At 47.9% G+C, this 23,303-nt stretch overlaps 1 long non-coding RNA gene across 9 annotated transcripts in view; it reads left to right on the top strand.

Annotated features, from left to right (window-relative positions):
• LOC109437220 (uncharacterized) overlaps positions 1-23,303 on the top strand; it is a 234,836-nt gene that overhangs the window by 155,230 nt on the left and 56,303 nt on the right. For 4 of the 9 annotated variants that reach the window (XR_012497359.1, XR_012497366.1, XR_012497364.1 and 1 more), the window contains one exon: positions 9,733-9,937. The exons of 2 other annotated variants lie outside the window; for them this stretch is intronic. This is a non-coding gene — a long non-coding RNA (uncharacterized LOC109437220). The remainder of the gene's footprint in view (positions 1-9,732; positions 9,938-23,303) is intronic. 3 more of the 9 variants (XR_012497361.1, XR_012497362.1, XR_012497363.1) reach the window with 1 other exon arrangement.

Here is a 23,303-nt window from a genome sequence, read left to right as displayed (position 1 = left end):
TGGGGGGGGTGGGGGGAGCACTGGGTGGGTGCTGGGTCACACAGGAATACGTTGCAGTCCTTCTCTGGAGGAACTCACAGTCTGGTTGGTAGAGTGTGTAGCTGGGATGGAAGCAGTAACATTCAGATGGCCTTTGGACTGGCTGTGCGTCTTTGCCCAGCTTGGTGGCTGCCCTTTATCTCTGTGGGCCTGTGGTCGAGGATGCCTGCTGAGCTGAACTCCAGTCTAGGGGAATTGCTCTGTCTCTGTCTGGTGCTGAGGGACCAGCTGAGAGGCAGCAAACCGAACTTCCCCTTGTGTGTGGTGTGGGCGTTCCATGAGAGCCTGTGAGGTGTCCCACTCCCCTCCCTTCCTCATACTCCATACCTGATCCGTCAGGACCTCCTGCATGCTAAACACCTAAAGACACCTGAATCTGACCACTTCCACTGCCTCCCTATCTATGCTCCTTCCATGGCTTCTGCCTGGTCTCTTGCTCGCTCCCGTGTCCCCTGCAGTCTGTGCTCAGGATAGCAGCCATGACCCCTCTGGCCAAGAGCCCCACCTGGCTGCAGCTGCTCTGTGGGCTCACATGTGCCAGCCACCCCAGCAGGCTCCACCAAGGGTCTCTGTGCCTTTTTCCCCCCCAGTGTCCCCCTGACTCTCTCTTTCACGTCTTTCAAGTCTCTGCTAAAATGTGACCTGATCCCATCCCTCAGCCCTGTACTTTTAATTGTCCTCCTTGGCATGCGTCCATCAGTCACTCGGTTGTCCATGTTTACTGTATACCCTTTATCTCCTGCCCACACAATGAAACCTCCCTGAGGGCAGGAATTTTTATATGTTGTTCATTGATTCATCCTAGAGCAATGCTTACTAGGAGGGGCTCAATAATATTGTGGGGTGAATGAGTAAATGAATTCCCCACCACATTACTCCATGGCCCATTTAGGACAGCCCATGGAAGATATATTTTTTCTCAAGCCTAAGTGCCAGAAAAACCTTAGCCTGTGTTGAGAAACTGATGTTGAAACATTCATTTATTCCATATGCTTACTGAGCACCTGCTGTGTGCCAGGCACCATCTCAGGTGCTGTGGAGACTGTCTTAAACAAAACAGACAAACACTGCTTGCTCTCCAGTGCTGAGTGTTTATCTCATGGGTCCTGAGGGTCTTGTCACTGTTTTCCTTTCAGCTTTAGCTCTCCCCATGCCCAGAGCTAATTTTGTCAATTTTTCTGAGTACTAAAACTGCCTCTCTAATCTCAAAATTTTCCTTTTCTTCTCCCTGTGTCTTGATTGTTTTTAACAGAAAAGCGAAGTTCATGAGAAGAATGTGGAGTATTTGGTAGACTGGCCCAGGGCTCTTGGAAATGCTGAGGACCCAGGCTTTCTCTTGGTCTCTCTCCGGAATCTCTCTTGGTCACTATCTCTGGCGCCTCATCTCTTTCTGTGTCTCTGCCACCTGCTTCCTTCTGTTGCTTGTGGACCTGCTTTCCCACTCACATGACTGAAGATGAGGCCCTACCACTCTTGCTTTGATGCAATAATTCAGTTACATGTTTAATCTTAAAGTATTATATGCACTCTTACACTATTTCACAATCTTTTGGCAGCATGATGTGCATAGATTACTGCATACAAGAGTGGGTGGGGGGCTGGAGCGAGGGGGCCAAGCAGAGATGGAGGATTCCTCAGAAAGAGGAAGCTGAAGGTGACAGACCTCTTGCTTGGGGGGATGGTCTCTTGCTCCCATTCACCCTGACAGGCTCCTCTTTAAGAGTCAATGTGATTTGCTCAGCCACAGCCTAGCAATTATTTGGCCCAGATATACTTTTGTCACCAGCCTGCCATCTCCTGATAAGTTCCCCCTTTCTCAGTCCCACCTAGCCAGCCTTGGACTTCACAGCCTCATTCCCAGGTGAACTCACGGACCCTTTTGCCCTTGGCCCCTGTTACTGTCACAGTGGCTGGGGTGACCACTGAATCTGAAGTTCAGTGCCAGGAAAAGGGATAGATGGGAGTAGGGGAGGCCGGGGCAATTGTCACAGAGGGCCAGCATCAGGGAACACTCAAGGAGGAGTCTGAGAGGCTCGGGGTGGGGGTGGAGTGGAAGGAACCAGGTACAGGTGCTGGCCAACAGTCATGTGTCACAGGTATGCCCACGTCTCTCTACCTTGAACTACATCCTCCCCCTCAGCACTGCATCCTTGGGCCACTAACCAGACTGTCGAGGGAGGGTTATGGCCAAGACAGAAGGGGACTTTGGCCTGAAAGCCAGTGGCAGAAGTACCCTGTCCTCCCTGTGTGCCCTGGGTCTGGGGTTTCACTCTGTCCTTTAGCTCCCCTGTATTCCATGTGCTTCACCCCTACATCCCACCTGGTTTAAAAAGAGGAGCCTGCAGTAGGGGAAGCAACTTTCTGGGTCCATTGCTGGGGCTGGAATGTGTAACAGCTAACTGATTATGTGCCTTTGAACAAGTTAAGTAACTTTTCTGTGCCTCAGTTTTTCCATCTGCACGTTGGAGATAACAGTACCTATCTCATAGCGTTGTCATGAAATTAAATGAGTTATACAATAAAGAATTCAGCAGAATGCCTGCATATAGTCAGTACTCAGTAAGTGTTAGCCACTTTTATTATCATTTGAGGAGTTCTAGAAGGTTCGTCCCGTTCCTATATCTCCTCCATAGTCTGAAAGCCCTCCTTGACTTATTTCTTTGTATTTTTAAAAGAGGTTTTTATTTAGAATTACTTATTTCTTTGGATGAAAGTTCTTCCAAAGGCTCTGCTTAAGAAATAGCATAGTACCTGACAACACAGTGTGAGGGTTAAGAACACGGACATGAGGCCGGGCTCCACACCTTGTCTGCTATGTGAACTTGGACAGTTCTATAGCCCCCTCTGGGCCTTGATTGCTTCCCTTTCATTGAGATAACAACAGACCCAACTGTAGGGCTCTTGTGAAGATAAAATGAAACCAGGTATTCAAGATACTCAGCATGGTATTTGGAATGGCATGAGTGGTCAAGAAATATGAGGCTGTCGCTTTACCAGGTGCTTGCCATGCATCCTCTCATTGGATGCTGGCCTCGCCTCTGAGCTGGCAGTGCAGGCCTTATCACACCCCTTCCACGTGAGGAGACTGAGGCTCAGAGAGGGGAAGTGACTTTCTGAGCAGGACTTCCTGGGGGACTTGGGCCTCCTGGCTCAGGCCAGTACTCTCTCCATGGAGTGGCACTCAGAGGCCTGGCACAGGTGGCTATTGCTCATGGCATGATGAGGGTACTTAGGTGATTTGTCCCTGATGTGAGGCCTGGAAGGAGTGGGTGGGCCCACAGGGCAGAGAAAGGGGAAGGCCTGGGAAGGGACTGGCAGAGATGGTGGTAGTGTGTGAGTGATTGTGAGTTCCTGCATGTGGGGCGGGGGTGGGGGCATCAGGAGACAAGTGAACCTCCCACTTCACAGCTTTGGCTTAACCCAGCCCTGCTCTCTGAAGCTATGAGCCCCCCATTGCCCCTTGCAGCCTCCAGTGCCCGGCCTCTGGGCTTGAGGAGCCCTGGAATAAAGCTGTCTGCAGGATTAAAGCCGGTGCCTGCCTCTCACCAGGCCTTAGGAGGGATAGAGACTGGGCCCAACCCAGGGAAAACCTTAGATGTAATCTAATTTTTTACTGAGTTTGTGAAGGGGAAAAGACAAGTAAAAATAGCCCACCTGGACTGAGGAGGGGAAAAGCAATTTCCTTCTGAAATCTCTTTTTCTGATTCTTAAAAGATGCAATTTGGAACTGTCTTGGTGGCTCTGGCTGTGGTGTGGGCCAGACCACCTAAAAGGCTTTAGGGTGGAAACCTGGGGGTACTTGGGGGACAGTGGGAGCAGTGGGGGTGGGGACCAAGGTCTTGCTGTGTTTCAGCCCAGCCTCAAGGACAGGCCAGAGGAGGAGCAGTGAGGGGATTGGTGTGGCAGAGGGAGCACTGAGGAGTGAGGATGGCGGGGACTGACCAGACGGTGGAAGAGGCTGGGAATTCTGAGGGGCAGAGGGGTGGGAGAATGTGCTGGGGGAGAATTCCAAACCTGGCTGGGTTAAGAGGGTGGCCCAGCAACTAAAGGAGGTCCCTGCGGTGGGTTCAGCATCTCAGGATATTTCATGGGGCAGAGGCACCAAATCTATCCTGAAGGACAATGAATTCTGATCTCTTTTCTGGAAGGCCGTCTGAGTGCTGAGTAATCAGGTGGTACCTTGGAGACTTGGCCAGAGCCTGCAGGAGCAACTGGCGCCTGGCGGGGGTGGGTGGGGGGGTTAAGAAACCTAGGTCCGCCTTAATGCCTCAGGGTTCCTGTGCTTTTTGTCCTCTAGGGCCTTTCACCACATTCCCCAGAAGCCTCCTCCTCAACCTGCTACTTCTGTTTTGAGAAGTATTCCAGCAGCCATGGCATGTCTGTGAGGATCCCAGCTTGGTGGGGGACAGCCTGGGCACCTTTGGGTAGAGCAGAAATGGAAACTGAGTATCACTACAGGGGCCTCCTTGGGGCTTGTTCTTCCCTCTGATATGATGCTAACCCCATGTCCTCAAGCACCAACCTATCAACCAACCCTCCAACTAACTCATAAATCACTAAGTCCACCAACCTACCAATCAAGCCATCACCCCATTAAACAGTCCACCAACCACCAACCAACATATTACTTTATACCGTGCCACACTACAAAACCACCAACCTTCCAAGTAACTACCAACCAGCCAGTCTGCCAACCAACCAGTCCACAACCTATTCTTCTACCATCCTGCCACTCCACTAAGTAGCCCATCAACCAACTCACCAATCCACCCATTTCCCCACTGTCCAATCAGGGGATATAAACTACACATATTAACAGGAAAGGTTAATTATAAAGATGTTAACAAAACAGGTGATGACTTACTAAGGATTACCTCCTAACTATGTTGCCTAAAGAAACACTCTAAAGAAACACAGGACGAGCAGATATGGGGAGTGGCCACTACTTGTGAGGCTGAGGCAAAGCATCGAAGGAAGGAACAAATCTGTAAGAGCCTCTGGCACACACACCAGGGCTGATATCATGACCTTGTTAAGAGCAGGTATAGTGAGGCCAGTGGACGGCAGAAGAATCTGCTGAGGTGTCATGCTGGTTGAACTTCCTGGGGAGCCGCCTTCTGGGGAGCTGGAGGAAGCTATATGCTGTGGGAGCCTCAGTGCAGGGGCCTGGAAGGGAAGCCCTTTCCTCCTACAGTATTTCAGCCCATCCTACTAAAGCTTAACAGAGAGCCAGCTGGTAAAGGAGAAACGTTTATAGGGTCCAGCCATGGTCAAAGGCCAGGCAATGAAGAGCAGATGTGAAGCTGAAGGCAGTAAAATCATAACTGGCACACCCATTCTCTCACCACCCCACCAACCCAAAAACTCCCTAATGGATATATCAGCCCATCCACCAGTCAACCAATCAACTAACAAGCGTACTTTCCACCTACCCACCCCAACACCCCACCAAGTAACCAATATATGGACCCATACATGCACCTACCAGCCAACCCGGCAACCTAGTTTTCTTGGTGTTACCCGATTCCAGGTGCTGTGAGGACACAGTCTCCACCCTGAAGGAGAGACACTTTGGAGTAATTTACCCAGACTGGGGAGACATATGCAACTTATGCATATGACCAGCTAAGGGTCAATATGGACCTGTCACACCAGTAACACCTTTAAATGGACAAGCACATGGTGTTCTGGTTAGTGGTGGGAGAGATTGCTGTGGCCTAATGGTCTAGGACAGCTTTGTGGAGGAGGGGATGTGATCTGGGTTCTGAAGAATGAAAAGAATGGAGATTAAGATTTGGAAATGGCTTCAGAAGGAAGGCAGGTAGGGACAAACATCTCAGGAGGACTCAGGCACATGAAGACTTCTGTCTGAAGGACTCAGCATGCTTGGGGAAGCCTTCACGTGCAGTTGCATTGGGCCCATAGGGAGCGAGCCTCCATCTTGCCTGTGACAAGAAGAGCCACCATGGCCCTGAGAGATGCTGATCATATCATCAGATTTTTTCTCTGGCAGTGGATAGGCTTTCTATGTAATGGGGCTCTTCCTTTTTTATCAAAAACTAAACTGAAAGGAAAAAAGTTAAAGGCTCACCAACTTTAGGCAGACATCGGGAGGAACTTCTAGTTTAGACCAGCAGGAGTCTCAGGAATCAGCCTCTCTATAGACTTGAAAGAGAGACTTCCATCCGTCTGGGCTGGCTGAAATATTGACCTGCTCAGAGGCAGGGGAATAACCTTGATGACCCTTCCTAACCCCATTGTTAAAGGTTTCCCTGTGCTCCAGGTCCACCTGCTCCAAGTGCCATTAACTATCTTGAAATAAAAATCTGACTTCAGAGTCAATTGATGGAGAGAGGTTCTCGCAACATTCGCCAGAGAAGGTAATTAAATTCCAATAAGAGAAGATGGAGAGGTATGACAGGGTGGTGGGGGCAGCACGATGGAGCAGGGCTGTTGAGCAGTGAAACCACAGGCGTGTACAGCCCAAAGCTGGCAGCGGGACAAAGGAAATTGGTGCAGTCAAATATTTCTCTCCTCATTGAGTTCCATTTACATGTTTATAATAGGGGTTCTTAAGGCCCTAATGAGAAGGCTGCTCATTTACAGGGAAGAGGAAGATTAAGGCTCTGCCAGATGAGATCAGGGATAGGAACAAAAGCCTGTTAATTACTACAGAGGGACAGGAGGGATGCCAGGCTCTGCTCACTGCTCCCAGATCGGTACCTTCCTATTCTCCAGACTCTCCTTTGCCCCCCTGTCCCAGTGATCTCCAAGGGGCGGGTTGGATAGATCCCCGGGGTTACATTTAGGGGCTCAGGAGGTTCCCACCTCCTCTTTTAAGGGGTAATTTCAGGCTGTCCCTGTAACACATGAACGTCTGTCCCCTGGAGATGCTCTGGAAGTGGTGGCGAGAAAGGATCAGAAGAAGCCACATGCTGAACTGCTTGGCCATCACATGAAGCCACTGCCCACTAGGAAGCAGCTTACAGGAGCTTCTGGGCCCTGGAAGGGGACCAGCACAGGCAGTACCACCACAGGATACGCCTGTGGCAATCGAGGCCAGACTGAGTGACCTGATAGTGTCATCTGATACAAAGGCAAAGCGGTCCTACCAAGCTGATTTTAAGGCCTCTTTTAACAACCAGAGTGCATGTTGTGGTGGAAGAAGTATGGGCTTTGGGCTAACGGACTTAGGGGCAGGCAGACCTAGGTTGAAATCCCAGGTTTGCTATTGGCTAGTGAGCCTCAGTCTCTTCATCTGGAGAAATGGGATGCTCACACCTACTAACCCACATTGGGTTGGTTTGATGATGCAGTGAGATAATGTAGGCAAAGTCTGGCATATAGTAGGTGCTTAATGCATGTTGGTGACATTCTACCCCACTCTGTGGGGCTGGATTGCCAATCTGAGATGAAAACTGCAAAAGTCTTCTCTCTGACCTCCCAGAGCCTGGGGCTGAGTATGCAGCATCTGGCGTCCTTCAGCAGGTACCTGCTCTGTATCTACTCTTCTTGTGGTGGAGGTATCTAGTGATATAGAGGGGAAGAAGAACTCTCACTCTGGCCAGAGATGTGTAGAAATCCGGACCCTCATGCATTGCTTGCTTCTGTGTGACTTTCCACTGTGTACTCTCACCTGTGTACCAATCTGAGACCCTCCCCTGTGTCCCATCCTCCCCCTCAGGGCTCAGGAGGTGAGGGGAAGATGAAAGTAGGGGGATGAGAGGAACAGGCTTGGGGATCTTCCTGATTTCCCCATGGGGAAGAGGGATCAGAGGAATAAGAGTTGTGTCATACAAAGTAGAGTGAATCCGGCAGTCAAGAGTGGAATTTGAAAAAACTTTATTTAGGAAAATGATCATCTTATAAAGGCCCCAAACCGGAGATTTCTCAATTAGAATCTTGATTCTAGGCCCAGGGCATGTAGAGTCCAAGATGAGAATGATTCTGAAGGAAAGGCAAAGACCCTAAGATGAGAGACTCAAACTCCCGGGAGGTTATGGTGCTATCTTGATCTTCTCAGAGATCAGTCTTTGGTGAACAACTCAGGGCTGTAATGTCATGGAAGAGGGTGGTGGAGGAAAGCACCTAGCTAGGAACAGAGCCTGCTTTGCTTACCAATGCACTTTCCTTGGAGCCGTCCATGGTGCTTGTCTAGCACTGCCTGGCTGGCCTCACCTGCTCCCCTCCAGGCAGTTGTCTGCCAGGCCTGTCACCTGCAGAGCCACTGCCCAAGCCCACAGCACTAATGCCTGCTTCAAGTCCCAGAACTTTCAGCATACCTAACTTTCAACATACCAAACAAACCTAAGAGGGATTTTAGCTTAAGACTTCGTGCTAACAATAAACTAGTCCTTAGTGTAGCCTATATCCTAGAGATCACTTTAATCAGAACTCTAACCAGAACCCTCACTTGAACCCAGTAAAAACCTGAAGTCCAGTCCTAACCCTCATCCTCCCCTTAATATGGATCTTAAACACCATCCTCATTTCTAACCTCAATCCTGGTATTAGTCGGCACTTCATCTCTCACACTAATCTCATATTGAACCTGAGCCCTAAAGACTTGGGGTTGGGTAAAGACTGGCTCCTCTCTCCCTTGTTTTTCTCTTTCTTTATAAACATGGTCATGCATTTGTGTCTGGTACTGGGCTTAGGGAGGTGTATCTTACTTCCCCTGCTCTCAAGGAACTTGGCCATGTACCCCCATCACCCTCACTGTCAGATGGAGGACCCCAGGGATTGACAAGCTCATGTCAATATCAGCATTGATAACATTCCCCCAGGAGGAGCATCTTTAGAGAAGACACCATTTTCATTTTCTGAAGGCAAAGGATGAGGGGTCAGGGAGTAGATTGGATTCCACCCATTGTTTTCCATCTGCCATGGTCTCTGACTCATGTTTCTCTGATCCTTGGGTCCATGGTGCACACCGGTGTGGGTGGGGTGGGGGGAGAGTGTTATTCTCCATGGAGGAAACTTCCATAGAGGTGAATCAAATGACTAGTTTGTACATAAATGCTGAGGAGCATTGAGCAGCACAGGAAGTACCAGACAAAATAGATACTACCATTGAGAGTGCCTCCCATGTGCTCAACCCGTTGAAGCCCCACAGCATCTCTGAATAGGGGGTGGAATCCCGTTTTGAAGCCAACAATGCTGAGGTTCAGAGAGGTGAAATGACTTGCCTGATTGCAAAGATACTAGGTGGAGAAGCTGGGAGTCAAGTACAGGTCTGCTGGCTACACGTCCTCAAAGCTGGGGAGGGTTAGAAAGGAGAGGGTTTGGGGAGGACTGAAGAGTTGAGGGCATGGGGGGTTTCTAGCTGCAAGTGCTCAGGGTTGGGAGGGGTGAGTTGGGGATTGAGGCCGGAGCTGAAGAAAAGAGGTTGGCCAAGGCTGAGATGGGGTGGATTGGATGGGATGGCTTCTGTAGGCTGGTCTGGGTTTTGCCTTGGCCCTAGGCCGGGGTCTGGGGAAAGCTCAGAGGGAGAAGAGAACCCCTTGGCTGATTTCTCCTGAGGGGTCTGCTCATGTATTCTACATGGAGAATGCAGGGGTGAGTTGGAGAAGGGCGATGATGGAGAATGGCGGCCAGGAGAAGGCACATGACATTCCTGGGGGTCCATCATAAGGCCATGTGTCTTAATCTGCTGACTCTTCACTCTTCCCATGCCCTCTTCTCTCTCTCCAGCAACTGCCCTGGTCCAGGCCACACCTGGCCCCAGGTCACAGCCTTTATCACCTCCCTCCTCTATCCTTTGGGTCTTCTGCTTACAGCCAGAGGAACCTTCTGAGATCCCTGTGAGGACCCACCTCCCTAAGAAGCTGGCTGCCTCCTCTTTCTTGCCAGATTTCACCCAACTCTGCTCCTTGACCTTCTGGGCACAACAGTTGAGGTGAGTTTAAAATGTCTCTTCCAAACTGGGGTACTCCTGAAACTAAAGTGAGTGCTGTTAATGGTTGTGCAGCGCAGCGGCTGTGACACGGGGGCATACACTCTGGCCTCACCCCTCCTCTCCAGCCCCATCCCTGGGCTCTCCAACATCAGCCTCAGCTCCTTGAGATCTGGCCCTCCTGTAGCTTCTGGGCCTGGGGGGCTCTTCACTATGAGAAGAAAGGGCCTGAAATGGGAGTCAGGAGCTGAGTCCCAGACTCAGCTCTCCACTTATAGTTTTGAGACTTGGCTGAGGAGACCTCTCTGGCTCGTCTCCCTTTAAAATGGGATATTACTCCTACTCTTTTCCTCTTCCAGCCAGATGTGGTATGTGACAGCACTTGGCAAACTGATGCACTGCACACATGAGACTTGCTGGAATCATTGTCCTCTTTCCTGCCCAAATTTTGGCCCTGATTATTTAAAAAAAAATTTGTTTATGGTAAAATGCATATAACATAAAATTGTCAACTTAACCATCTTTAAGTGTATGGTTTTGTAGTATTAATTATAATCATATTGTTGTGCAACAAATCTCCAGAGCTTTTCATCTTGCAAATCTGAAACTTTGCCCCCAGTAAACAACAACTCCCCATTTTCCACTCCCCCCAGAGGAGTGGAATGGCAACCACCCTTCTACTTTCTGTTTGTGAATTTCAGTACTCTAGGAACCTCATATAAATGGAATCATATAGTATTTATCTTTTCGTAACTGACTTATTTCACTTAGCATAATGTCCTTAAGGTTCATCTATGTTTTAGCATATGTCAGAATTTTCTTCCTTTGTAAGGCTGAATAATATTCCATTATATGAATATAGACCACATTTTGTTTATCCATTTATCTGTCAATGGACACTTGGGATGCTTCCACTTCTTGGCTATTATGAATAGTACTGCTATGAACGTGGTGTGCAAATATCGCCTGAAGACCTTGCTTTCAATTCTTTTGGATATATACCCAGAAGTGGAATTGCTGGGTCCTATGATGATTCTATTTTTAATTTTTAGAGAGACCATTTTCTATAGTGACTGCATCACTTCACATTCTTACCAACGCTGCACAAGCGTTCCAATTTTTCCACATCCTTCCCAACACTTGTTATTTACTTTTTCTTAATAGTAGCCATCCTAAAGGGTGTGAGGTGATATCTCACTGTGGATTTGATTTGCATTTGGCCCCAATTTAGTTTTTTTGACCCCAATTTAGTTTAATTCCTCTCCTCCAAGGAGCATCCATTCCTTGCAGCATCCAGCGCTCCCCTCTGCACGTCCCAGGATTCTCAGGCTGGTCTTGCAGCTGGTGCTTGATTATCTCCCCTCAGGTCAGTCACAGACTGCCAACCCATGCAGGGCAGGAGGTCTCTTTCTTCTCTGCCAGCCTTAGCACAGCCCTGGGTGTCCAGTGGGGCTCTATCAGGTTGACTGGGGTCTTTAGTTCTCAAACTTGATCATGAGTCAGAATTTGGTGGTGGGCTTGCTAACCCCTAAATTGCTGGACTCCACCCCCTAGTTTCTGATTCAGTAAATCTAGGGTGGCGCCTGAAATTGCGCCTTTTTAACAAGTTTTCAGGTGATGCTGATGCTGCTGGTGCAGGGGCCACACTCTGAGAATCACTGATGTTTTCAGCAAAAGGTGTCTGTGTGTGTGTGTGTGTGTGTGTGTGTGTGTGTGTGTGTGTGTGTAGTTTGGAGGGGTGGCACTTTAGACACCCAGGAAGTGAGCTTTTCTTGCCTAGAGGCAGAAGCAGCCTCCACTGTTTTTGGAGAACCTAAGTGTTGGATGTCTTCAGCCAGAGCGTCCACATCAAAGTTTAATGTGTTCCTGAGCAATTAGAGGGAGGGAACCAAGGAAGGGTGGGAGCCAGTGGAAGGCAGCTGCATATTTCATGCTGTTCTCCTGCTTTGAAGGTCCTGGGAAGGCAGGTCCATGGCAGTCTGTGACAGCTTCATCTACACTAATGAGGAATGCGGAGACGCACCCCGCTAGTGGAGGGGTGCAGAGCCTAGGGCTCATTGCTGTGGTGGAAGGACAGAGAAGGGAGGAGCAGGGGAGCTGAAGGGTGGGTAGGGAGGGGAGGAGGGGAATCTGTGATCTGGGCCCCTCCTTTAGCTCAACTCCCTTCTCCCTCAGGATGTGGGAGTGGTGGTGTGATTCCTGGAGAATTTTCAGCTGCAGCCTCTAAGGGCCTGCCTCTGTCCCCAAATGCACCTCTGGAACATTCTTACCCCTCACCTGCAGAAGCTTCTGGAAGAACAAAGCCCCACTGTTCCTGAAACTGCCCCTACTTGGGCTCTGGTGGTGTCAGGAGCCTCTGAGTTGCAGGAAAATAGGGCTCATTACTATTTGGTCTCAGATCCATACCCTGTTTATTTACTTCTTGCTCCATCCCCATCCCCAAACTCCCACCATCAGGACCAAGGCCATTTCTACCGAGCTTATAATTGAGGGGATTGGGAGGAATCTCTGAACCTTCTAACAAGGCTTCTCCTTATTCTTAGTTTTGGCTCCACAGGCCCCATAATCTGAGATCTATGGTGATGGGAGACGAAAGGGGGCAGGGTCCCTGCTCAGAGACAAGATTGGCTTGGGGACAATTTCTGGAACCACGGGGTGGGGGTCTGCATGGGGTCTGTGCCAACTGTTCTCTGAGTCCAAGACACAGAATCCAAGAGCTCTCAGTAACCCTGAGTTGGCTGCATGGACAAACATACCCCTCTGGCTCAGCCGGGCACCACACCAGCCTCTGAGGAGACACAGAACTACTTGGAATCCATGGTTTCCTTACTTACAATTATCCAAATCATCAGTCAGGCACTGGGTGGGAGATGGACTCCTGGAGCTGAGCTGACTCTGCTGCACTGTGGGCCCACTCCCGCTCATCCCCATTTCTAGGGCTCTGTTTGTCCTTCCAAATGAAGTTGTAGCAGTGGGGTAGGACAGGGCCCTGGGAGGGGGGAAGGGATGATGGCAGTACAATCAGAGAGACCTGGGTTTGAATCCTGCCTTTGCTTCCTAATATCTGAAGATGTGACCTTGGTCAAGTCACAGGACCTTTCAGAGTCTCAATTTGCTCGTCCTGAATGGGGACATAATTTCAATTTTGCAGGGATGTTGTAAGGATGTGATACATAGAAAACACGTAGCACAATGCCCGGCACCCTGTGAACTCTCAATAGTGGGCACATGCACGACCTTGAGAGAGATGCCTTGAAAGCTGCTTAGGACTTTACTCAGTCCCAGGGCCCTGCCCTCCAGCCACGTGGAACCAAGGACCAGGCCATGAGCTGCCTTCCTCAGAGCCAGTTGGAATAAGCATTCAATCCTGAGTAGCTCCACTGGGCTCCCTTGTAACCTTTACATTAGGAAATTATGTTTAATAGAAATTGTTCTGACACCTCTCAGTGGCAGTTCCCTGCAATTCATTACCACTTGGGGGAGGGGGGCGGGCAGCTGAATGGCTCTAGGACCCGACTCCAACAGGGGAGCCCCACCCTCTGCCTGGTGCAGCGTCATCTGTGTGGGTGGAAGGGACACAGGACAGAGGTGTTTCAGCTTGGCGTCCTCACAGAGACAACAGGCCAGCTGTTGGAACACATCTGGATGGGACTGGCCTGCTCTCAACACCCTCCCTTGAGTCTGATTTGGGACTACCCAGCTGCTGCCAATGATGCTCATGTGTTGATGCCGTTCTGATTCTTGTTCTGTCCTCGCACTGCCCCAGGCAGGTAGAAGGAGCAGTGGTCTCCAGCTGTGCAGAACCAGAGCTGGAAGAACTGAGTACTCCTTGCTCTGCTGCCTCTCTGTCTGCCCACAAACTCTAGCCTCTCTCCCCTGCTCCCTTCCTTCTGGAAGCCTCCCCGGATGCTTCCCCTCCAGGTCTGCTCTCCTCTCACCCCCCCTCCCCAGGAGAGGAGAAGTTCACACCTGTTTCTCACCTGACGGTCTGCCTCCCCTGACTGGCTGGGACTGGAAAAGGCAGAGGCTCCTTGGTCCCATCCATCAGGGGCTCCCTGAGATTTGGCTCTTAGAACCAAGGACTTCCCGAATCCTCCTGTCTCTCTTCTAACTCTAGACACTTCTGTTTCTCACACTCAGCCTTGGGGGTGTGGGGGTTCGAATGAGCAGGAATGCTGAGGGAGGGAAGGTCACCCCACCTTTTTCTCTTCCACATCTGACAACTACCTGGGAAGTTCCTCTCTGTGTCCCTCTCATTTTGGTCCCAAGTCCCAGGCTGCAGCTGTTACCCCTCTTGGTACCTTGGATTTTCTGCTCTGTGAAATGAACCAGATCCCTCATCCTGTCTCCCCGGGAGAAAAGAGGGTGCAGGGAGCTTGGTGCTGAAACAGTCCCTGCTTCACAGCACTTGGAGACCGTATCCCAGCATGTTTTTTTGACCCTACAGCTGGTGAGACCCCTGGATATTTCACCACCCAGTATCTGAAATTAGCAGCAGCCTAATCTCTTTCTGCTGTATCACTCAATTATGTAATTGTGCAGAAAAAATTGTACTCAGTTGTACTTCTTTATGTTAACTCCCTTCTTCTCTCTATCTCCTTTTGAATGTTACAAGGCTTTCTTTCTCCCCCTTCCATAGGCATGCACAGAATCATTTCAACTCCCCATATAATCTCCAAAATGAACACTTAAATTTGAGGGGAAAAATACATTCTTACACCTTTAATTTCCCTGTTATGAAGTGTAATGAAAAAGCCTTATTATTTTTAATTCTTCCTTTTAATAATTCAGCTTCAGAGTGATTTAAGACTAGGATTCATAATTACCTTTCTGCTTTCTTGGCAAATGCAGTTATAATAGGAATGAGCACTCTGGCGACTGAAGTGGGTTTCAGCAGATGGCTGTGGGGTCAGGCCTGATACCGATTGGTGCAAGAGCATTCCTAGGGCACCTCCAGGGTGTGGGACGTGGACTGGACTTATGGGCCCAGGTGGATGGAGGAAGAACTGTATTTTGCTTGTGCTCACTGGGGACCATCTCTCCTGACAGTAATGAATGGTCTGTTTGAACAGTAATGAATGGTGTGGGTTTGAATGACCCATTTATCCTAGAAGGGAGAAACTGGTGAAAAATGGCCAAGAAAGTCTTCTTACATACAGATGGCCAACAGGTACATGAAAAGGTATTCAACATCACTAATCAGCAGAGAAATGCCAATCAAAACCACAATGAGATATCACCTCGCACCTATTAGAATGGCTATTATCAATAAGACAAGAAATAACAAGTGCTGGTGAGGATGTGGAGAAAAGGGAACCATCATGCACAGTAGGATTGTAAATTAGTGCAGCCACTATGGAAATCAGTATGGAGATTCCTCAACAAATTAGGAATAGAACTGCCATATTCCACTTCTGGGTATTTATCCGAAGAATACGGAAATACCAATTCAAAAAGACATATGCACCCCTGTGTTCATTGCAGCATTATTTATAACAGCCATGTTATGGGAAGAACCTAAGTGTCCGTCAATGGATGAAAGGATTAACAAGATGTGGTATAGATATGTAATAGAACACTACTCAGCCAGCGGAAGGTGAAATCCCACCATCTGTGACAACATGGATGGGCCTCAAGGGTATTATGCTTAGTTAAATAAGTCAGATGGAAAAAACAAATGCTGTATGATTTCACTCATGTGTGGACTATAAAAAGAAATAAAAAACAAACTCAGATACAGACAACAGATTGATTGTTACGTGGCCGGGGAAGGGGTGGAGGGAGAGTGAAATGGGTAAAGGGAGTCAATTATATAATGACGGATGGAAACTAGGTTTTTGCTGGTGAGCGTGATTTAGCACATATAAATGTCAATTTATGATGTTGCACACCTGAAACTTATATAATGTTATAAACCAATGTTACCTCAATAAAAAACAGATATGAAGCAGGATATTTAAAAAAGTAAACAACGTGGCCAGAAAAGTCTTCTTGATTACCAACAGTGAACTATAAGATTGATTATAGTTCAATGAACTACAGAACAATGAACTATAGAACAAATATAGAATTATAGAACAATGAACAATTACCAAAAGATTAATGACAGTAGGTACCATGAATTGAGCAAATACTACTGTATATAAGACCTAGCTGGACAATCAGCTCTAATGCGTCTTCTGGAGCAAAAATTAATATAAGACCCAGTATTATATTATATTATATTAATTATATTATATTATAAAGACCTAGTCATATATTATAGTAAAATAAGACCCAGTCTTATATTAAGTTTTGTTCCAAAAGACAGATTAGAGCTGATTGGATCAGGTCTTATTTTCGGGGAAACACGGTACGTGTCAGGCATGGTCCTAAGTGCTTCAAAGACATTCTCTCTTCTAACCCTCATAATAATTTATTCTACATAAACTGAGACTCACAGAGGAACTAACAAGCCAACGTCAAGGTAAATGGCAGAACTTGGATTTGACCTCAATTCTGTCTGACTCCCAAGCCACCACTCCCCGGCACTGACTAATTTTCCAAGGACTGCCCAGAGTCTATTACCCAGACAAGGTACCTGCCCCCAAGAAGCTTACAGACTTAACCAGACATAGAAGTGGGGTGGGATTATAGAGAGACCGGTGGAAAGAGCATTGGCTAGGTAGGAGTCAGGAGCCCTGGGTGCTTCTACCAGCTTCACTGCCTATGAGCTTGGAGACACTGAGAAAACCTCTTCTCTTCTCTGAGCCTCATCTATGAAATGGGGATAATAAAAATTGACTTGTCTAGTTCAAGGAACTGTAATGAGACTCAAATGAGAAAATACATGTGGAAAAGCTTTGTAAATCCTTAATACTTCTACAAGGGTAAAGTATAATTATCATTATTTGATAACAAAATACTTAAAATTGTATTCTGTTAAAATTCCATTCCTGTCCTCCTCCCAAAGCCATTTTTTTCTGTTGCCTGCCTGCCCAACCTTTCTATCAAAATCTAGCTCAGAATGTACCTCCTTCTCCAGGAACCCTTCTGGACTGATTACTCTCAGGGCCCATTTTCTATGACTCTCCACCTGCCTCTTTCTCTATTTTTTGCATTCAGTTATTTGTGTCCTTAGGTTTCTAGAGAACACAGGTGTGTGTGTGTGTGTGTGTGTGTGTGTGTGTGTACACACCCATGCACATGCTCTCTCTAGACTGTCAAACCTCACTTCAAGGCTTTTTACTCCCTTTCTTTTGTTACCTCAGAACTCTTCCTCTGCATTCAGGCTGTAAAACATCAATACAGTTGATTCAGTACCTAAATAGAGACATAGATGGTGAAAGCCCACAGATAATCCCAAACAATGAAATATTAGTATTGGAGTGTTGAAGCATGCAATGAGAAACACACACACACACACACACACACACACACACACACACACACACACACCCCTACCATCACACCTGCAACTGGTTTATCTGAGCTTGCCTATATTGTGATCCAGTTGTACTCAGCCCTTATTTTACAGTTTATCTAGTGCTTTCCCATATATTAAAGAACAAGATTCTCGCAGTAGCTTCCTAAAGAAAGACACAGGGCAGGGATCACTGCCCTCTTTCCAGAGCAGAAAAGGTTAGGTGGCTTGCCCAATATCCCTCTGTAGAGTGGGGAGAGTTCAGGCCTTCACACTCTTGAGCCATAGCTCTTCCCAAGACAGCCGTGGGGCTGTCTAGCTGCAGAGAGGGAGTTCTGGTATGCCAGGGAAGAAGCCTGGCCTTGGTCCTGACAGACTGTCTGAGGGAGGAGGTAGCTGCCCCGGGCAGGGCCTCAGCACCCTCAGAGCCATGAGACTTGGAGACAAAGCCCTTCTTGGGCTCAGCAGAAATCAGAGTTCTGACCCAGCAGTCCTGTACGCATCACTTTGAGCCTCCCTGTGCTCCGGCCTTTCTGAGGACCAAGGAGCTTGTGGTAGCTTGCCCCTGGGGGCCTCAGGAAGAAAGGAGGGTGCTGGAGTCACAGGGGTGGTTCATGAGGGCCTTTGCTCAGACCTGGGTGGGTTTGGTGCCTCCTCTCCTCCCATTAATGCTCCCTAGAATGGAAAGGCAGCTGAGGGGCCCTCAGAGACACTTGAGCCATGATTAGGAATTAAGTGTCTCATAATGACTCCCTTGAAATGTCAAGCGACCTGGCCTACTCCAGGGCTGATTGCTCTCCCTGGGTGGGTGGGTGGGGGAAAGTCTGGCCCTGGATGCTTCTCCACCATGGAGGTCTCACCCTGAGGATTTGTCTCCAAGCTGAGCTCTTCCTGGGCTGTCCTCAACTCTAATTGCAGCCCTCCCTGTACAGAGCACTGTGGCCTTTACCCCTCCTGGATACTGCCATGGGGTGGGTATTACAGGTTCCAAGGAGGGTGGAAAGGGTAGGGTTGAAGCTAGAACTGACCTCACTGGTCCTGGGCTGGGCCACAGCCTAGTTGCTGGACAGAGCAGGTGGAAGCTCAGTCAGGCTCTTTGCAGAAAAGGGTCCTGCTCTTTCAAGGGCCTGCAGGAGCACAAGCCTCAGCTTCTCCATGGCTATGACTTGGAGTCTTTTGTGAAGGCCCAAAGTATCTGTCAGTTAGTGCTTTGTAACAAACCACCCCAAAACTCAGTGACTTAATTAGATTTATGATTTCTTGTGAGTCGATGGGTTGTCTGGGTGGTTCTTTTGGTCTTGGCTGGGATCACTTATGTACTTGTGGTTGGCTATAGGTTGAGGAGGCACCTCTGTTGATGTAGGATGAGTTCTCATTTTTTGGGGGTAGCTGCCCATAGGCAGGTTTAGGGAGGTCTTAGTTGGGACAACTGGGCTCTTCTCGACATGTCTCCCATCCTTCTGCAGGCTAGCCCAAGCTTGCTTACATGGTGCTAGTAGGTTTCTAAGAGAGCACGGAATGCCACTAGGTTTCTTGAGGCCTAGCCTTGGAACACTGTCACTCCCATTGAATTCTACTGGTCAAGGGAAGTCACAAGGCAGCCCAGATTCAACTTCAGGGGAAATACTCGCAGGCTTTACTTCTTGTTGGGATAAGCTACAAAGTGACATTGCAAAGGGTATGGATGTAAGTAAGGGAGGATTTTGGGGCATTTTGCAATCAATCTATTATATCTTTTGAAGCCTCTTGTCTCCCCTCTTCCAAGGTCTGAGTGGGAGAACTTGGCTTTAATTACCAGGGAAGGACTAGGCAGGCCCTTGACCATATGTTCATGTGGATTTTTTTATTAATAGTTCTGACATGGGTTGATTGCAACACCTTCCAGCTGTGTGACCTCAGGCTACTCACTACTTCTCTTTATGCCTCAGTTCCCCCCAATAGTGAAATGAAGTAGATGGATTAAATTTGATTATTAGAATAGATGATTAATTATTGGGAACCTACTCTGTTCCAGGCACGATGCCAGATATTGAGCTAGAAGATCTATAAGGACCTGCTAAGCTGATGCGGGAGGATGTGTTGGCAGGGGGCAGAGTGCCCGATGCACTAGAAAGAGACTGGTTACAAAGTGATCAGTCTCTACCACATCCTTCTCTACCACTTTGTGTTCCCCATTCTGAGCTAGTTTTCCTTTTGGCAAAAACTGGACTGTGAACATATTTAGTAAAGCACTAAATGAGAATGCATTTGTTAACTGCAAAGTGTACTGCACATGTCAAATGTCAGCTGCTAGAGTCCCTAGTCCTCTCCTGAACATCAGCTTTACTGTGGAGAACTGCAAGGATTTTACTCACTTCTGGTAAAATCTGATATTGGTTTCTCACCATTGAATGAGTGCTCCTTGGGCTGAAGAAACATGGCAGAATTTGCTGAGTTAGACATGAAGTGGGGAAGATTGTAGAAATGGGGCTATTATTTGTTTTCAGGTGGAGGAGATTCAGGGAACACTCTGCACATTTGAGCAGATCCAGATTCAACTATCATCCCTGATCACCTGCCTTCCCAGGCACTGTCTTAGATGTTACTGCATTTAATTTCATCCTCACAATGACTTTTGGGGCAGTACTTTTCTTACTGTACAAACAAGGGTGCTGTGTCCTGTGGCAGATAAGCAGCATGATGTCCCTCACTGTCCACACAGCCAGTAATCATGTATTTAGAATCTGTCTTCTACTGATTGCATATAAAGAGAATCATGGCTAGCAGACTTGAGATGGGTTTGAACTTAGCTCTTTGGCTTCCAGCATCATTACTTTCCCTACAGTGAGGATTGCTGAGTTCCATGCCCACTAGGAATAGGAGAAGCTGGAATGGCCTTAAAAGGCACTGGGTAGGATTCACGTTAGAGAAACCAAGAACTTCCTGGCTACAGGCAGTCCATAATAATAAAAATATCTAAAATTATTGAGGACTTACTATGTGTCAGGCACCTTGCTAAGACCTTTGCTAACAGTATGTCATTTAATCCTTGGGAGAAACTTGTGAGGTTTGTACTATTTAGGTCACTTGTTCAAGGTCACACAGATAGTGAGAAGTGGGCTGGGGTTTGCATCTAGTGACCTGGCTGCATCTGAGGTGTAGCACTCCTGCACTCCTGGCTGAGGTAATGGGCCAAGTGCTTTCTGCCTTGGGTCTCCACAGGCCCTTAGCTGATGAGAGGCTATATGCTGCCGGGGGAAGGGGAAAGTGCAGGTCTTGTCCATGCCCAGGAAGGTGCAGTGGGAGCTTCTGTGAATCTGCTCCAAGTGGAGCAGTATATGGAGAAAAGGTAGGTGTGGAGACAGCATCTTAAGCCAGGCATTACTTTTCAGGGAGTAATGCATTGCTCAGATATCCAAGGCCATTAGCTCCCTCCATGGGTGCAGTTCTGTGCTTGGTTGTTTATCGTGCCCAAGGCCGTGAAACTGATTTCAGAAAGCTTGTCCATTTCCTCCCTCTCTTCCTGCAGAGGGGATAGAGTAGGTGTATGTGTGCAGGGCTGGCCAGGATGAAGACACCCTTGGGTGGGCAACATAACTCATATGAGCATATCTCTCTAGGGGATCTTTGAGATTTCATCTCTATGTCCAAGAATGGACATCTTCCCAGGGATGCAGGGGTGTGAGTGTAGGGGTTGGGGCCAAGACTGAGAGGAACCAGCTGGATGAAAGGAGAAAATTCAAAGCTGTAAAGGGTGATTAGGGAATTGGGCAGGGGTCAGAGTGTAGTCCTGTCGTATTTTAGGGGACATTCTGGTGGGGAAGACAGTGCCTGGAGCCTATGGATGTGAACCTGGTTGCTGATTCTGGAGAAGCTAAGGACAAGATATGGGCCATTGTCTATGTATGCTACTCAGTCCAGAGTTGGACACTTGTGGGCTTTTGGAGGTCAATAATGAAGTCAGTGGCAATGATTACACAATATCAAAGGCTTAGTGAGACCTAATCTGATCCAGTTTCTAAGCTAGACTTGAGGACATAATGGTGAAAAAGGGGTGGTCCCAGATCCTAAGGAGCTCAGATGTGTGTGTAGGTGTGTGTGTGTGCTTGTATATGTGGATTGGGGGGTAGTGGAGACTCACACAGGGGCTCATGCCTCTATTAAGACTACTGTTTTTGGTTTATATACCACATATCAGTGAAATCACATGGTTCTCTGCTTTTTCTGTCTGACTTGTTTCGCTCAGCATTACACTCTCAAGATCCATCCATGTTGTCACAAATGTTCCTATATCATCTTTTCTTACCGCCGAATAGTATTCCATTGTGTATATAGACCACAACTTCTTTATCCATTCATCTATCGAAGGACATTTTGGTTGTTTCCATGTCTTGGCCACTGTAAACAAAGCTGCAATGAACATTGGAGCACACGTGTCTTTATCTCTAAATGTTTTCAGATTTTTTGGGTAGATACCCAGGAGATGGATTGCTGGGTCATATGGCAATTCTATTCGTAATTTTTTGAGGAACCGCCACACTGCCTTCCATAACGGCTGCACCAGTCTGCATTCCCACCAACAGTGTATGAGGGTTCCTTTTTCTCCACAGCCTCTCCAACACTTGTTACTATTTGTCTTGTTGATGAAATCTATGTAATTTTACTAACAATTGTCACCCCAATAAATTTAATAATAATAATAAAAAAGACTACTGTAAGAGGATGAGCAAAGTGTTTGGAGAAATGCAGAGAAGGGGACACCTGGACTGGGTCTTCATAATGAGTAACTCACCAGGGATGGGGAATGCTTCTGCATCAGTTGGGGTTCGTGGCCATACTCAATAAAAGTGACTGATTAAGCAGAAAAGGAATCTATAAAAGAATACTGGGTGTCTCATCTAAACCTATGTTTGTTCTAGAAAACCAGACTCAGCGCTAAGCTTCGAGGCACAATGCCCTACTGCACCACAGACCTAGACTGATGGGGACACTGTAGCCACTGCTGTTGTCCCACCAGACCAGCTACTGCTGCTGCCTCTCCCCATTGATTGCACTTTTTGAACAACTTAATCCTGCTTTCACTTCTACCCCAAAGCTGGACACCTCCATTTCCACCCTTGTAAGCACCATGGATTCTGGGCATTGCCCCCTTACTCAAGTTTCTCCCTTCAAGAGCAAAGTCTCTGATGAGTGAATTTGATTGGTGATGTCTGAGTCCCATGTCTGTGCTGTAGTTGCAAAGGAGGCTGGGTAACTAAGTTTCTGGTTTCTACTTTGGGAAGTGACTCATGAGGCTGGAAACACTCAAACTTGACAAAGATGTCTGTGGGCAGCAAAACCAATTGAAACAAACATGATAAAATTCATTGCAATGACAGTAAGTCCACAAGAACAGGAAATGTGCCCTTTTTATGTTTTCATGCCAGTGAATCTCTAGCTTGAACTTGTGCCTGGAACATGGTAGACAGTCCTGATGTACTTGTAGGATGAATGAACAAATGACAGCAAGGGATCAAAATGGCGGTATGAGGTGAGCCTCTGTAAATATCCCCTGGAATTTACAACAAATGGAACAACTATAACTCCACAAAGGATTCCCTGCACAGCAGAGAGGCAAGACAAAGAGGCCAAGTACCAAATTCACCTAAAGGTGGGTGAATTGCGTGAGCAGGGGAGCAGGGAAGGGAGAAGTGCAGAGAGAGAGCTGAGTGGGTGCAGGATGCAGACCTAGCTCAGTGCTCCGAGCTCACTGCATCCGGGAACTATGCAGCTGCGGGAGAGGGAAGAACTCAGACTGCTAATGATCCATTTATATCTCACAGGGCTGAGGGGACAGCATACAACATGGCTGAAAACAATGCTCATGGCAGAGACCGCGGAGAAAAGACTGAGGGAAGAAGGCTGAAAACGGTGGTTTAAGCCTTCACTGCCGAGCAGAGAACAGAAGCCTTAGGCACTGAGACTAGCCGCCCCCTCCCTACCCTCCCA

The sequence above is a fragment of the Rhinolophus sinicus genome, linkage group LG06 (assembly GCF_036562045.2).
Source record: "Rhinolophus sinicus isolate RSC01 linkage group LG06, ASM3656204v1, whole genome shotgun sequence".
Taxonomy (NCBI): Eukaryota; Metazoa; Chordata; class Mammalia; order Chiroptera; family Rhinolophidae; genus Rhinolophus; species Rhinolophus sinicus.
This window is presented reverse-complemented; position numbering and strand designations above follow the sequence as displayed.